Source organism: Pteropus alecto, unplaced genomic scaffold (genome assembly GCF_000325575.1).
Source record: "Pteropus alecto unplaced genomic scaffold, ASM32557v1 scaffold110, whole genome shotgun sequence".
In the NCBI taxonomy this organism is placed as follows: Eukaryota; Metazoa; Chordata; class Mammalia; order Chiroptera; family Pteropodidae; genus Pteropus; species Pteropus alecto.
In genome coordinates this window covers 8,603,678-8,620,066 of record NW_006431920.1, presented here as the reverse complement: position 1 = coordinate 8,620,066, position 16,389 = coordinate 8,603,678, and the positions used below count along the sequence as shown (strand labels likewise).

Below are 16,389 nucleotides of genomic sequence, written 5' to 3'. Positions count from 1 at the left end.
CAAAATCTGTTGTGAAATTATAATTTCTGTAGCAACCTGTGTATGTTTTCTTTCTTGTTTTAGCCACAACAAACTTATAGAAAGCTGTAACCCTCTAGGGCTACAATGAATGATCGATCCAACAAAACAAAGTTGCAATGCTTGACCAGAAGACCACACATCTGACATTTTGTCAAAACACTGCAAGCCAGGGTATTCATTCTCTTCAACACCAACATTTTTACTGACTGATGAAGAAATTAAGGCAAAATGTAGCATAAGCAGTTAGGAGCTACAGTGCAAGGTATGGCCGAATAATCTCAGTTGGACTTCTAGAAAAACCTATTAATATAATCATTATTGAAGTCAATGCTCCAACTACAGAGGCTGAGGAAGACTTTGAGACCTTTTATGCAAGTATACAAGAAGAAATTGGTCAGACACCAAAACAAAACATGTTTCTAATTATAGGTGAATGGGAGGCAAAAATAAGAAACAAAGCAGAATCAAAGGTCATTGAAAAATCTGGACCAGGGGTCAAAAATGAAGCAAACTATTAGCTCCTGGATTTCTGCAAAACCACCATCTTCTCTATCACAAGCATAAACTTCAAATGACTGAACAGGTGACTCTATACGTGCACTTCACTAAACGGCCAATATAGAAATCAAATAGACTATGTAATTGGAAGCAGAAAATGAAACCATATTCTCTCTGCCAAAAGAAGACCAGGAGCAGATTGTGGTACTGATCACAAACTGTTAATACTAAAGTAAAGCTGAAGAAGAGCACTAAAAGAATCGGAGTGCCCAAATATAACAGAAATAATTCCTAATGGACTTAAAGTTCACACAGATTTGGGTATATGGCCATGCTACCCTGAACAAGCCCAATCCTGTCTGATCTTGGAAGGTAAGTGGGGTCGGGCCTGGTTAGTACTTGAATGGGAGACCACCTAGGAAGACCAGGTGCTGTAGGCTTAAAAAATAAAAAAAAATAAGGGATTGTAAGCTGACAAGGTCCTTGCAATCTATGAGGTCAACCAAGGGTTGCCTCACCTATTCTAATATAGGAATATAGACTAAAAATAATAAATAAATAAATAAATAAATAATAATGAAGTTCACACAGATTTTCACTATTAAATTTAATTGATGGAGAACCAGAAGAACTGTGGGTTGAAACCAGAAATAGTTTTAGAGAAGAACGTGAAATAACTATGCCAGAAGTGAAAAGAAGAGAAAAGTCGAGATGAATGACAGAAGAAACACGAAAAATTGTCAAAGGCAGGTGAAAGGCAAAAGCAAAAGGTGACAAAAACAAGGTTAGAATTGTGAATGTTGTTTTTTGACAACTGTTATGTAGAGATAAAGACAACTATTATAATGGTAATGTAAGGAGAAAGAAAGGAACAACAACAACAAAAAACCCCTGAAAAACATAAGATCTCAACCAGAAGATTTAAGAAATAAAAAGAAAATTCAAACCTAGATTAGGAATGTTGAATGAACAACAAGAAAGTACATTATTTGACCAGGAGAGAATAAAGGGAAGGTGGAAATAGTACTGAAATTCTATCAGAAGAGACAAAGGAATGGAAGAGAGTTTTGAAGAAGATTTCTGTGAGGAAGAACCTGTAATTCTAGAATGTGAAGTGAAAGCTGCCCTGAAAATATTGGGAAGCCTTAGGTTAACCACCAGGAGTATATTGGATTTAGACAGAATTATTTCAGATCATAGAATTCTAACAAAATCATGACAACAAATATTGAAAACAAAACAATGGCCAAAGACTGAAGATGTTCAATATACATCCCAGTTTTCAAGGAAGAAGATGCCGAGGAGTGTAGTAACTACAGGACCATTCATTGTTCTTATGTCCCACGCAAGCAATGCAATGCAGCAAAGGTGTCTACCTTATATGGAGCAAGAAATGCCAGATGTTCAAGCTGGGTACAGAAAAGGAAGAGGCACTCAAGATCTAATCATGAGCATCTGTTGGACACTGGAGTGTCACAAAGAATTTCAGAAGGATGCTAGTCTGTGTTTTATAGACTAATCCTTTGACTGCATAGATCATGAAAAGCTATGGGTTGCTCTGAAAAAAATGGGTGTGCCTTGGCACTTGATTGTCCTGATGCATAGCCTTTATTGTGGACAGGAAGCTGCTGTTGGGGCAGAATATGGAGAGACTGAATGATTTCCTATAGACAAAGATGTCAAACAAGAGTTCATTTCATTTCCCTATTTGTTTAACCTGTACACAAAACATATCACACAAAAAATTGGGCTAGACTCAGAGAGCAAAGGAAGAGCAAAAATTGGTAGAAGAAGTATTAATAACTTAAGATATGAAGAAGACACCATCTGACTAACAGAAAGTAGTCATGATTTGAAAAGACTTCTAATGAAAGTGAAAATGAAAGTGCCAAAAAGTTCTGCATTTGAACATCAAGAAGACAAAAATCATGACTACAGAAGAAATACACAACTTTAATATAGACAATGAAAACATCCACGTTGTTGAAGGTTTGCTTACCTTGGTTTAGTCATCAATTCTAAGGGACACTGCAGCCAGGAAATCAAGAGAAGATTGAGACTCAGGAGCAACAGTGAGCATTAGGAAACATCACTAAGAAAAAGATGTGTCATTAGAGAACCAGGTTAAAATCATCCACATGTCACATTCCCATTTACTGTGTTCTGATGTGGAAGTTGAACGTTGAAGAAGGCCGATAGCAAAAGAAAAAATGATTCATTTGAAATATGGTGTAGAAGGAGAGCTCTACAGATACCCTGGACAACCAGAAAGATGGGCTAGTGGATCCTAGGGCAAATTAAGCCTGAAACATCATGGGAGGCAAAAATGACAAAACTGAAGTTGTCCTCCTTCAGACACATCATGCGAAGGCAGGGTTCTTGGAAGACAATACTGCTGGGAAACATAGAAGGCAGCAGGAAAAGAGGAAGACCAAATATGAGATGAATTGACTCTGTAAAGGAAGCCATGTTTTTTGTTCCTTTCTTTCTCCTTACATTACCACTATAATAGCAAGAGCTGAGCAGGACTGCTGAGGATAGACATTGTGGACGTCATTCATCCATAGAGTCGCCAGATGTCAGAGCCGACTCAAGGGCATGTAACCCACATAACTGAATATTTGCCATCTTCCAGTTAGACTGTAAGCCCATGAGAGCAAAGAATCATATTTATTCCTCACTGTTTTTACAACACCAAAACAATGCTTGACATATAGAAAGCGTAATATTATATTTGTTAGGTAAAGGTGAAGAATCGATCAGTGATTTTCAAGGAGTGTGTGTGTGTGTGTGTGTGTGTGTGTGGTTTCCTGGTTTGTCTAAAATGTCTTCACACAATATTTAGCTTTCTAAATATCCTCATATCTCTAGTTTCATTAAAATTAAAATGCAGACTAAAAATAAATAAAAAATAAAGTGTCTTCAGTTACTCCTTTGAAATCTCCTTTAAAATCTCCCCCATGTCCCCACGACTGGCACTGTCTTTCTCTGTTCAGTGTTCTTCATGCCTCTACTTATAACCCTTTACTGAGATGTTATGCCATTATAGTCACACATACAGATTCAGGATGATTTCAATACATTCCCTATATAGATTCTTGTCTATCCATCAAAATTTCCCCTGCATTCTCTCCTCAAGACAATTAAACATAATCCAGAGCTTTCCCTTATTCCTAGCATTTACAAATCATAATGATTCTCTCACTTTATACCGTGAGAAGATAAACCCTGTGAAGGCAGGCATGTCCATCCATTCTGCAGTTAAGGAAACTCAGGTTCCCTAATACATAGTGGGGTAGCCATTGACTCACCACTCTCAAAGGCCTCTAGCATCCCAAACCATGATTTCTTCCTACAGTACTTTTTCTTTCTATTCAAATAATCACAGTCTTGAACCAGATCCTGAGTATTTCTAACTGGCACTAAGAAAGTTTTGTATTTCTTCAATGCTTCCTTTTCGTTTTTTTTTTCCATTTTTTCTATTATTGTATTTAAATAATATTTATCCCTGGAGCTTTAAAACATCCACATCTTTAAAGAGAGAATTTTAAATCCTTTAAAGAGGGACTTTAAAAAGGAAATTCCCCAAAGACAAACAACTCAACAAAAGTGTCTTTTTTTCCAAATATAATTAATAGGATGTTATTACATCCTTAATATATAAAGAGTGCATAAAATAAATATGGACAATTTTAAGTTTATAATTGAAAAAAGAGGTAACTACAGATATTTAATAAAAAGAGAAGCATGATAGGCCAATCAACATAAAGAAAAAATATTCCTAGTCTCTAACAATCAGAGAAATTAAACTAAGAGAATAGCAATTTTTAAAAAATTTGTTTTGTTTTTAATGGTCATAGTTAATATTTGCAATGTCTTATGGGTACTTTCATAGATTTTAGGTCAGATGGCCACCACTTTCAACTATTTATATCAACAGCAATAAAAATGTTTGTGTCTAATAACCTAATAATCCATAATTCTCTTTTTAGGAATCTAGTCTCAAGGGATCATCAGAAATTCGAATTAAGTGTCATATATGTAAATCTTCTTCACTGTGCTGGATTAGATAGATTGTAGACTGAAAATAAAAGAATTTGAAAATGATCTACGAGTTAGATGATAGTATTATATCGATATTAAATTTTCAGATTTTGAATATTGTTCTGTGACTATATAAGAGGAAGTTCTTGTTTTAGGTAATATGCACTGAAATGTTTAGGGGTAAAAGGATAGTTTACTCTCAAATACTTCAGAAAAAAACTATGTATATGTGTATGAGAAAGAGAGAGAGAGAGAAAGGGATTGAAAGAGAATATTAAAGCTGAGTAAAAGCTATACGGGAGTTTCTTGTAATATTTTTGCAACTTTTTCTGTAATTATATCAAAATAAAAAGTAACAAAACATGCTCTTTACTGTTTTATTGATAAAAGTGAAAAAAGCAAAAAACCCTACATGTTAAAAATAGGAGAAAGGCAAATTAAATGGTAATATAGTCACATGGTGGAAAATAAAGAAGACATTAAAATTGTCTACAAAAATTTTTGTTAAGAAAGTGAAAGAATGCTTACAGTATGTAGCAAATTGAAAAGATTTCGATAAAAATCCCAAATACAACATGGTATTAGCTATGCAAAAAATAATATAAATTATTGATCGTCAGTGGGATTACTGGTGATTTTTATGTTTGTTTCTTGTTTACTCTGTATTTAACAGGATAAGCATGCATCGATTTTATTTTTAAAAGAAAATATTTCAATTTCTAGTCTATTTTTTTATTATCTATTTGCTAGAAAAGAACAAATCGTTTATTTTGTCACATGAAACTCTTCACTAGACTAGGAGATCAGGGTTCAAAGATATAATCAAATCCTGTGTCTAACAGAGACTCATGAACATGGACAGTGGATTAGTGGTTACCAGAGGGAAAGTGTAGATAAGGGTCAAAGAGGTCAAATATTTGGTGACAGAAGGAAATCTAACTCTGGGTGGTGAACACGCAACGCAATATATATACAACTTACTATTGAGTGATATACTTGAAACTTATTTAATTTTGTTAATCTATGTCACCCCGATAATTAAAAAAAAAAAAATCTTGTGTCTAGATGTTGTCAGTCTGCTCTTCAGATGTTCATCCACATTAGCGCTCTGTATTTACATTGCAAACCTCCCCTGTGGGAAAGTACACATGTGTCACCACTCTAATAGCACAGAGTCACACACAGGAAGCTGCTCCTCGATGTTGTGATGGTTTCCATTCTGAAAGCTTAGTGTGTAGAGTATCAGAGTAACGCCAGACAGGGTAAATTTCCCCAAGTGATGAGGAGACCAAGCTAGCACCGAGAGAAGAAGAAGGTCCTTTGGCGGAGAATGTAGGAAGAATTCAACACACACGCCAAAGTCAGAGTCAAAAGGAAAGTTTATTAGAAAAGGGGTGACACTCCACAGACAGCGTGTGGCCTCCTCTCAGAGGCAGAGAGAGTGAGAGGGACAGTGACAGAGGCAGTGAGAGATGAGTAAAGGCACATAGAAGGACAGTGAGTGTTCAGGGAATTCAGTTTCTGTCATTCTTTAGTTCTCATTTCCTTTGATATGGACATACAGTGAGGAAGGAGAAGAGTATTTATCCTGAAAAGGTAAGAATATGGAGAGTAAAAGGCCTGCTGGCAGTTCCCAGCCTTTAATCCTGAGGTTCCCCATCCTTTTAGCCAGAGGGAGTGACTCTTGGTTCCTGTTCCCCCTTCACAGGTGTGGGGAATGGGCCGTTAGCAATCCCAGCAGAAACCTTCCTTTGTTCTGAAGGTGTCCTCCTGGCCTGACCACAGGGCTGATCAGCACATTGCAGTCTCTGAATGTGGCTTGATTAACATTTTAATTCTCTTGCCTCCTCCCTGCATTCTGAGCACTTGACTTGAAGGCAGGAAAACCTCAGTTTGAAATGTGACTCCTGAGTTTGAGGAAATTTCTAAAGTCTGGAGCTTTAGTTTCCTCACCCGTAGAACTGGAATGTCAGTACTTACTTCCTAGAGCAGCCGTAAAGATTAAACGGGATAACAGGGGTGGAGAAAGTCACCTACTGCACGCCCAGTATAGCAGACATTAGTGTCACTGTTGATATTATCTCCTGATTTTTTATATCCGGGGAGGCTGACATGGAGTGCACCTTGAATTCCCTCAAACAGATGATGAAGAACTGAAGCTCTGAGACCTGCACGTGCATCCTGTCTCTTGACTTTGAGTTTTAAGTCCTTAAAGAGAACAAAAAAGAAGGCAAATTTTCATATTAATACCCTTGAGGTTTCAGCAAGTCATGCTCTTGAAATTCATAACCACTCACCTGCCTTTAAAAATGAGTGCTCCTTTACCTTTCTTAAAGGTCAAGCAAAAAAGAAATTCCAAGAAACCAAAGTTTTAAATTTTTTTTATAGTTCCCTATAATGCCGGTAACTCATAGAGGAGTTCACTTGCTGAAAATCTCCTTGTAGACTTTCAAGTTTTCATGGCACACAGTTGTTTCCTTCAGAGTGTTATATCCGAATCCACCAAGCTTTCCTGCCCGATAGCACAGTCTCGCTGCTGAGTAAGCCCTGACTTGGGGGACAGAGGCTACCAGAGAGCCAGCAGTGGCTTTGGGGCGCTCCCCTCCCTGGCAGCCTTAGGATCTTCCTCTTGCAAAAAAGTCTCCTGAGGGAGGCCGAGGGGATCTGGAAAGGATAAGAACTGAAGGACTCCAAATGTAAAAATGATAAACCTTTCAACTTGCATTAATTTCTCTCTGCAAAAGAATAAAGTTAATTTGTAATGTTTCTTAAACAAGAAATAGAATAACCATTCCAGCTGCGGGAAGGCATAAAGAACATTTATTTAGTCTGCTGACGGAAGATGAGAGCCCTTTTTAGTTCTTTGTTATTGCCATCTCCAGAAAAGAAAATGCCTTTCATGAACTGTTCGTTAAGTAGATCACCCGAGAGCAGACCTACCTGAAATCGGGTCTGGAAATCAAATTATTCTGTGACAGAAGCATACCAGCTGAACAACTTCATTGGTCAGGACAGTGATCAGAATGGGATTCTTAAACACAGACCATGGTCCCAGCTTCCAGGACCCTCCTACCTAACCAGAAACTCTAACTTCTTTCCGGGGCACCCCACGCTCATCCCCCAACTGCCTGGCTCCTGTCCTACTGCAGAGCTCTGGTGACAGTCCATAAATCCCCTGTAAATATTAGCCAGCAGTGAAGATGTACTCCCTTTCTCCCCAAGGGCATTCGCATCTGAGAATAAATAAGCTTTCATATTCCCAGGAAATGAAGCTATAACGATGGCGTTATTAGCACTAAGTCTGAGATTTAAAAATAGTGTTCATTCATCCCATGGACTTTATTCTAGGTGTGTACATAGACTCCAAATTTCAAAGAAATTTGAGATTTTTTTTTCCTCTGGTGAGAAAGAACTTAGTCTAGTCAGAAACGATTTTATTTAGTGATAAAATATAAGTTACCTTCAGCAGAGGTCTGCATAGGGTGCACATAGTGCAGAATAGGGACACTTGACATGGAATCAAGAATGTCTGAGCTGTGAGAGTACCACACACTTTCGCATCTCCTGTGAGCATCATTAGAAGCCTGAAGTAGACGTCATATCCAATTCGCAGGTGACTATGCTAAAGTACAGAGAAAATATTGGCCTGACCAGGGCAAAATGCCAGTAACGATGGAGACACAGTTGACACAAACCCGGATTTCCAAGCTCATTTTCCTGGACCCAGTGTGAGCTCAGCCTACCTCCTTTCAAACTCAGTTAAGTGTTTATACACTCATGATAGATGTCAGTCTTCCTAGGAGCAGGACCAATCAACTTTGCTTAAATGACTCAAAATATTGAGGACAAATCTAAGTGAAATCACCACAAAGTGAACCATGTACTCAGCTTTCTCCTTCCTCCCCTGGGTGGAAGAATGGGAAGTGAGATAGGGAATGGATACTGCTTTAAAGTTGTCTTACAGTCCAGGATACTGGGTGGCTTCAGACCCCAGCCTAGCCCTTATTCAGGAGAAAACCAACCACTGACTTAAAAAATCAGCGGCATGTAAGTGGTGCTTAAAAATTTAAAATAAAAGTGAAAATAAAAATAATGCTTTTTCGTTATTTCGATTGTAAAGAAAAAAATCAGCCTTAACAAGTTAGGTAAAGAGAAGTCTGATTTTACCAAAGCTCACAGAGCAAGATATCTTTATTCTTTAAAGCTGACAAGAATCCATTCATTTAACAAATGCTTGAAGCCTATGATGATCAGGCACAGTCATAAGCCACCCACGATACAAAGATTCATGCCAGATGGATCTTGCTTTCAAATATCTCAGATCTTAGTGGTAGACACAGTCAGGAAAACGAGAACCTCAAGTTCGGTGTGATTAAACTCTATCGGGACGCGTGATGGGTCACCTAATCCAGACCTGGGAGCATGGACCGAAGCGGGCTTTCCAGACAAGAGGTGAGGTGACATTGGGGCTAACACGGATGTAGCAGGTGGCCAGGCACAGAGAAGGCAAGAAGATTCCGGGCACAGGAGCAGTAGCAGGAAAGGCAGTGGCAAGAGTGCTTTGAGGAATCACAAGGGATTATGGGGAGGGGTAAGTAGGGAGAGGCGAGACAGGAAGGGGAAACCGAGGCCAGTTTTTAACTGGCAAATTTTTAACTTTTTTTTTTTTGAAGGCAGTAGGGAGCCATTGAAAAGTTCAGAGTAGACATACAACATACCAAATTTTCACCTTAGATAGATTCCATTGCAGGATCCGGGAGGATAACAAATAATGACACATCTGACTATAGCTGGGAAAAATTCACGTAACCATTTTTTGACGGAGAATGTGGAAGACGAAAGAAGTTTGCATTCCACCAGACAACATAAGACCTCATTAATTCATACCCTGATATTAAGGAAACTGGTCTGATTCAAGCTAGGTTGAACTAAAACTCACCTTTGCATTATTGTAGTTTTTTAAAAAAGGTATTTCTAAGAAGATAACACTATGTAAGCAAGCAAACCCAGCAGATTGCTGTGACATTGCTTTTAAAAAACAAACTCTTCTGGTTTTGTTGAACCTATAGAATATCCATTTACTTATCAAAAAATTCTTGGATAATTACAAATGAGTATTATTTATTCTAAAGCAGAACTGACAGTTCAGTGATTTTAAAATTATAAAACTGCATTTTTTTCTAAAAACAGAAAAAGATTTCAGTCAGTAATTTAGACTGGCCTCTCTCCAATATGAGGGTTTACTCTACCAGCTTTAACTGATTTGCTCACGACATTAGAAAGCAATTTTTGAATTGTGTAATCAAAATCTAAATGGATCTTAATAGCCCCAAAGAATTAATATGTTTGCTACAATGTGAACAATTTATTCCCTTCACACCAGTAGATTTTGGTTCAGTGATTATTAAATTTTGGGTTATTTGTAGGAAAAACATTATATGAACAAAGTCGTCTTTTAAATTTGCCTTTTCTGTTTGATTTTGTTTATTTTTATTGGGTCACTTCCATCGATAGTAAGTCATTCATTTTTCAAATACGGGGCACAGCTATGTGGCAGACACTGTACTATTCATTGCAAGGTCCTGGATGACAAGGACTCGACTCCTGCCTTCAAAGGGATCACCGTCTGCTGAGGGATATTGGGATATAAACAAACCCTATTAAATGATGCAATAAATCCCATAATGGGAGTTTTCTTCGGGAGTTATGGGAATATAGAAGAGCAAGAACCCAAACTGTCCAAGGGTGAGTGAAGAGGTTTCCCAGAAAGGTGATTTTGAGCAGCCTGGTAAAACGCTAGCCAAGAAAAGGCGTTTTGGGCAGAAGAAATGAAGACATGAAATAACACGCTAAATGTCTTGTAAGCAGCTCTTAAAGATCTGTATGTGAATTTCACACTGACCACCAATTTGTCTAGAATGGAATGCTATTTACTTCTGTCTCATCATGCCCAGAAGGTGTTGGCATCCTGATCAAATGGCAAGAAAGTGACATATTCTGGTGTACCCAGAAGTAAAACCTGATGTCTGCCCTCACACAGTTGACAATAAAATCGTGCTCAGCATACCTACTTTAGTTGCCTATGTAGTCCACTATATGTGCACTCAGAGATTAAGGAAAAGCAAGTGAAATTAAATGATGATCATTTTAATCACAAAAAATGAACAAAGATAATTTGAAAAATGAGGAAATGACGTTAGAAAAATGTATTCAAAATTGTGCGTGTGTGTGTGTGTGTGTGTTTACTTTATTTTGCCCCCATCCATTCAAGCAGAAGTAGAGTTTTTGAGATGTATACCAATGGAATAAGGTATTTATCACAAATATGTAAGGACAAGCAGTTTCAAAAACTTGATTTGAGTATCAAGAGCAAACATTGGAAACTCAGAGCAAAACATTTAAAGCATATGAAACTAAAAGTGGGGAAGAATCCAGGATGATGTAGGAGTTGTTTTTTGGCTACCTGGTGAGGGTACTTGAATATTCTCTGGAAAGAGAGAGGGAGAGAGAGAAAAAACAGAAAAAAACCTAGGGCAGGATTCCTACAGTGCGATTCCCGCCCCTGAGCTGTGTCCCAGGCAGTGGAAGGAATCAAAGAAGCCGCAGAATATATCTGAGGGATTGCAGAATAGGATTTAGCCAGAGAAGAAGAAACTTTCTTGGAATAGTCACGCCATTCTTAGAAAAGTCAAGCTCTTCTGCAGGAGAGAGGAAGATGACAAGACAGACAGACTTAACTGAAGAAGGGCCTGGGAGAGTCCTCAATTCCTCCATGGCCACAGAACAATAGGGTAAAGCAGGCCAAAGTTTTCTGTGTTCCCAAGAGTAATCCAGAAGAACCCGAGAGACCAAGGACTAGTGGAGGCTCATGATTGTGGAAGAAGGAGACAGTGATTGAACACGTGGCCATGGCAGGTGGGCAGTGACAGCTGAAGCAACACAAATGAAGGGAGATTACACAGGATGTGCAGAACTGGGCACGGCTCAGAAGGATAGCAGGTTGGAAGACACACGTGGACCAATACAAATCTTCTCCGAACCCAGAAGCAGAAAGGCTGGGGGAAGGATTATTGAATGAACTGAGTAGCTCTGCAAAAGTGAGTGTTTTTTAAATCACAAGTGATTAGTTGCCTTGATTTGGCAAAATTTTATTGTCTAACACAGTAGAAATGGGATCTCATGAGCTGGGTAGACCTTAGGTATTGAGAAATAAATTTCATGTTGTACACCTGAACTCATCGCTGCATAATGTATCTCCAAGTCACGTGTATTCCATCTTAGGGGACAAGTGGAGCAACACAAAAGGTCTCCTCTAAAATAAGCGAAGCATCAGGGAGCCTGGCTGATTGGAGTGAAAAGAGTGCAGACGGCTTTGCGTTGGCTGTTAATCGCAAGACAAGGAAAAATAAATCACTCCGTATTGGAATCAAACCAATAAGCTTGAGTTCATTGGCATTTCCGTCTAAATCTCTTCAAATTTGATTAGCATCTAGGGTGAAAACATAAAATGAGGAGTCTTAAGCCTCTTGGGGGAAGCTGGTTAACTTCCAGTTCTGTCATTCTAATGGGATGGAGAAACATGGCAGATCTAGAGTAAACAGCCACTTGGTTCTATGTGTCATCGTGGGGCATCTGGATGGAACGTTATTTGCCTTAGCTATCTGAGGACCCCTCTGTAGATCTACTTCTTAATGCCCGCATCCATGATGCCTCTCGTTATGAAACCTAGTAAAAGATTTGTGAGAAGAGGCTGGAGAGGGCCAGACCTGTCCGAAAGGACTAAAAGGCAAGCAAAATGTACCATGATCCTAGAGGTCCTTTCAAATCACACGTTTATAATAAATCCAGAGAGCTACACTGTCTTGGGGGATACAAACTAGGTACTTTGAGGGATAGAAACTAGGCTGTTGCCCAATGCCAAGTGTGCCATACAAAAAATTCTGTCCCATATCCTAAACATCTGCAGCGTAAACTTATTGCCAGGGAAGAAAAAGGTGTCAAAAAACCTCACATTACCCCCAAACTGTATGGGAAAACAACCAGGTCCATTGGTTGCCTGTAGAAAGATGTTTTTCAATGTAGTCATTATGTTTAACTGGAGAAAACAAAATTGATCTGTACAAGTCAGGACTTAGAAACAAGAGTGTAATTACTAATTATAGACTCAGGGGTTTATTCTCCCCTAGATACACATGGCCAACTCTCACCAAAATTAATCTGAGTCGCATTCAAGTGTGGGGTTGGGGGAGAATAGGCTCCCTGGCTGTAACTGCAGAAGTAATGAAATTCCCTTAAAAGCCCATGTTGCCTCATAATAATACTACAATATTGAAGCTCGAGTTTGTTAAGTAGCAAAGACTCAATACAACTATTCACTGTGAAGCTTTCCCAGGAAAAGACCCCAGTGTGTACTGAATATTTTAGTATTTTCTTAGAAATGATTAGTTTTTTAATTACTTTAAGTAGGAGGGAAAAACCCCTTTCATAACTATTTAGGTGGGGGTAAGTTATAACCCCCTTGGAGTTGGAGGTGGCATTGGGAGTTGGGTAGAAATGAGATTTTAGTAAACCATTAATTTTGCCATTTACTTTTCAAGCACATGAGGCAAATATGTCTTAATGAATGAAATAATAAAATAACATACAGCACAGCATATGAGGTGCTATTATTTATAATGGAGAGTTGGGGAGCATAAATAATGTAAAGAAAGAATCGTGCTATGCTTTTTAAAATAGAAAACCGAATTGCTACTCGCTGTACATAAGCATATTTTTAAATTAATTATTTTCTGCTTGTAGATTAATACTCATTGGAGAGAAATTAGAAAATATATGGAAAAATAAAACTCTCTTTTCAATTTTGCCACCCAGATATTATCAATGTTAATATTTTCTATTTTTTACTTTCTTTTTATACAAAATAAGATTCAGAATCTATATAATTTTGTATTGAATTTTTTGATATTTATTAGGTGTTTCAATTTTATTTTACTCAAAATCTGTAAAAACTTTTAAAAAATTAATTTATTTATTTTTATTATGGTGACATTGATTAACAAAATCCAGTAAGTTTCAGGTATACAATTTAACAGTAAGGCATATGTGTATGTGTATATATATATATATTACATTGTGTGTTCACCACCCATGGTGAGATTTCTTTCTGTCACCACATATTTGACTCCTTTTACCCCTTCTACTTCTCTCTCCTCCCCCCTACCCCTCCCCTTTGGTAAAAACACTTTTTTTAAAGTCAATTTGATCATTGGAAACATTATTTTAATTCCTCTCTGCTTTTGTGTTATATAGGCTGAGATCTACTCTCTTGCACTTACCTTGTATTAAATGTCTGGGTATATTCCTATAAGTGAGAGTCCTTACATTTTTGTAGGTTTTCCTTTTTTTCTTTTTCTTTTTCTTTTTTTTTTTTAATTGTTTTGAAAAAGTAATGTCAGGGCATGCTGAATATTCTGTAGAAAATAGGCACACAGTGACAAGTCAGTCTCTTTCCCACCTTTGCCCCCACCCCATCTCATTGTCTTCCCCAGAGACAGCTCCATCACCATTTTCTTCTGTATATTTTCAGAAAGATGTGGCATGAAGCTTTATTTTAAAGACTTCTGGTACATTTTTACTGATTTTTTTCCCCCAGTGCCTTTCTTGCCATCATTGGTGCCAACAATGAGATACTAGTGGCTGCTGAATTTAATGTTAATGGATGGAAGTAGCTAATGTTTCTGTTTACCTGGATTGCACTCATTCTTTTTCCCCTTTCTTATTGAGACAGACAAGAAAAGGTCAAGGACCAAAGCTGGGCCAACCATAGTAGGTCACTCCTCCCCCAACAGTGGGAGTGGTTCAAGGATCTGCACATGACCCCAGTGGGCAATGAGGGACCTTTATGGCATTTATATATTGTAGCTGGGAAGATGAATGTGGCTACTTGCTGGCACTGCTCGCCTGCAATTCTGCATTCTTGGTGAGAACGAAGCCAGTTCATGAGAAACAAAACTAAGAAATAGAAGACAGCCTCTAGCGGCATCATCGATCAGCCATACTGGATGTGATGTCAAATCACTAAAACTAACAAATCCACTCTATTGTTTTGAAATTAATTTGAGGTATGGTTTTATCACCTATAGCTGAAAGAAACTTGACTTCTAATAAAACATGACCTTGTCATGGATAACAACAACTTGCCAGCAGCAATAAGGAAGACCCAGACATCATTCTGATGCCAGAGGAAAATACAGCCAGAGAGAAGCTCCCAAGATGATAGCTTTGTGAAACAATACACAGGTGCTTGCCAACAACTTGGGAAAATAGACAAAATATGCTACAAATGCTATGCTGTGCTCCACGTGTACGCAGGTATTTGTCACACTGGAAGACAGGAAGGCTCTAGCAAACACCCAACGAAAGCCATTCAGCCTCTGTCTATTCCAGGTTAACTCTATCTGGCTTGCTATTTTCATGTCAGTTTTTGTTTGCTTTTCATGTTAGCTTACCTGACTTAGAACGAGAATATAGAGAAACTACTTAGCAATGCTGAGCTCCAGAAACCCGGGTTTCAATATAATTCAAACAGGCCTGCTTTGCGAGATAGGGAGTATTCATTTCCGGGATCTAAACTGGTCCACTCTGAAATTTGCTCTTGGAAGGTTCATGACTGTGGTGACACTTACTCACTACAGGTGAGGTGGACAGATCCTGTCTCTGGACTGGGCTATGACAGGTTGGTGGTGAGAATCAACCTAGCTTAGCAAAGATCTAATACACATGCATGGACAAGCACACTCATACACTCATGTAGATACCCATGCACACATACATGTACTAATATATGCATACACACAAATGCTCACGTTTATAAACATATCAGCCTTGAGAAGTTGGTAGGTCACCATTGTGATAACGGCGCTTACTGTGGGAGAGGAAGAAAGGTCTGGAACCCACCCTAAAGCTGCCAGTGTTTCATTTGAACTTGAGTTTACATATTAAAGAAGGAGAATGAAAAATGTGCTCGCATTTTGTCATTTCCTGACAATTATTATTTGTAACAAATCCCCAGGTAATTTGGTCTCATTAATGCTCAGATGACTATAATCTATTTGCTCTATTTAGCTGAGCTATTGAGTGTTCGAAGATTTAAAAATGCCCCCACCTCTCAAATCTCTGCTTTCTGTCTTTTCGATATGAATTGTAGGAGCAAGGTAAACAGAGGGCTCTGTTAGAATTTCCCTTTTTACAAATGAGCCATAAAATTGTCCATTAATCAGTCCTGGCTCCCAGGGGCCAGTTTGCATTGTAGAGGTTTCCTTTTCCTTTTCTGATCCCCACTTTGTTGAGGAGATTACTCAAAAGAAAAGAAAAAAAAAAAAGTCACAGAGCAATAAGCCCCAAAGAATAGGCTTAGGAAAGCGATTCACATTTGTGACACACGTGACTCGACTTCTCACCTGTATTCCCGTGTCACCATACTTTCTTGCTAATAAATAAAGATAAATCCCTGTTTTAATGTTTCTTTAAATTCCTAAAGTTTTTTTTTTTTTTTTTTGGTAAGCAGCCTTTGGCCTGAGCCAGATTCTCATCATTCAGCACCATTCAAAACTTTAAAATTTATTCTGTTTACTTTAGACTACCTTTAAAATATAAGATGTTCTTCTCCCTTTCTCAGATGGTGTAGTACTCAAACAGGTACTACGTATCAGTTCTTAGCTCCATTAAAATATAAAATATTTAAAATATAAAATAGAAACAAAACATTTAAATTATAAAGTAGAAACAAAACATTAAAAATAGAATATAGTTTTCTCCCCTTCCCAG

At 38.0% G+C, this 16,389-nt stretch overlaps 1 pseudogene; it reads left to right on the top strand.

Moving 5' to 3' along the window:
* Positions 1–840: 840 nt before the first annotated feature.
* LOC112475486 lies at positions 841–959 on the top strand (annotated as a pseudogene).
* The last annotated feature ends 15,430 nt before the right edge of the window (positions 960–16,389 follow it).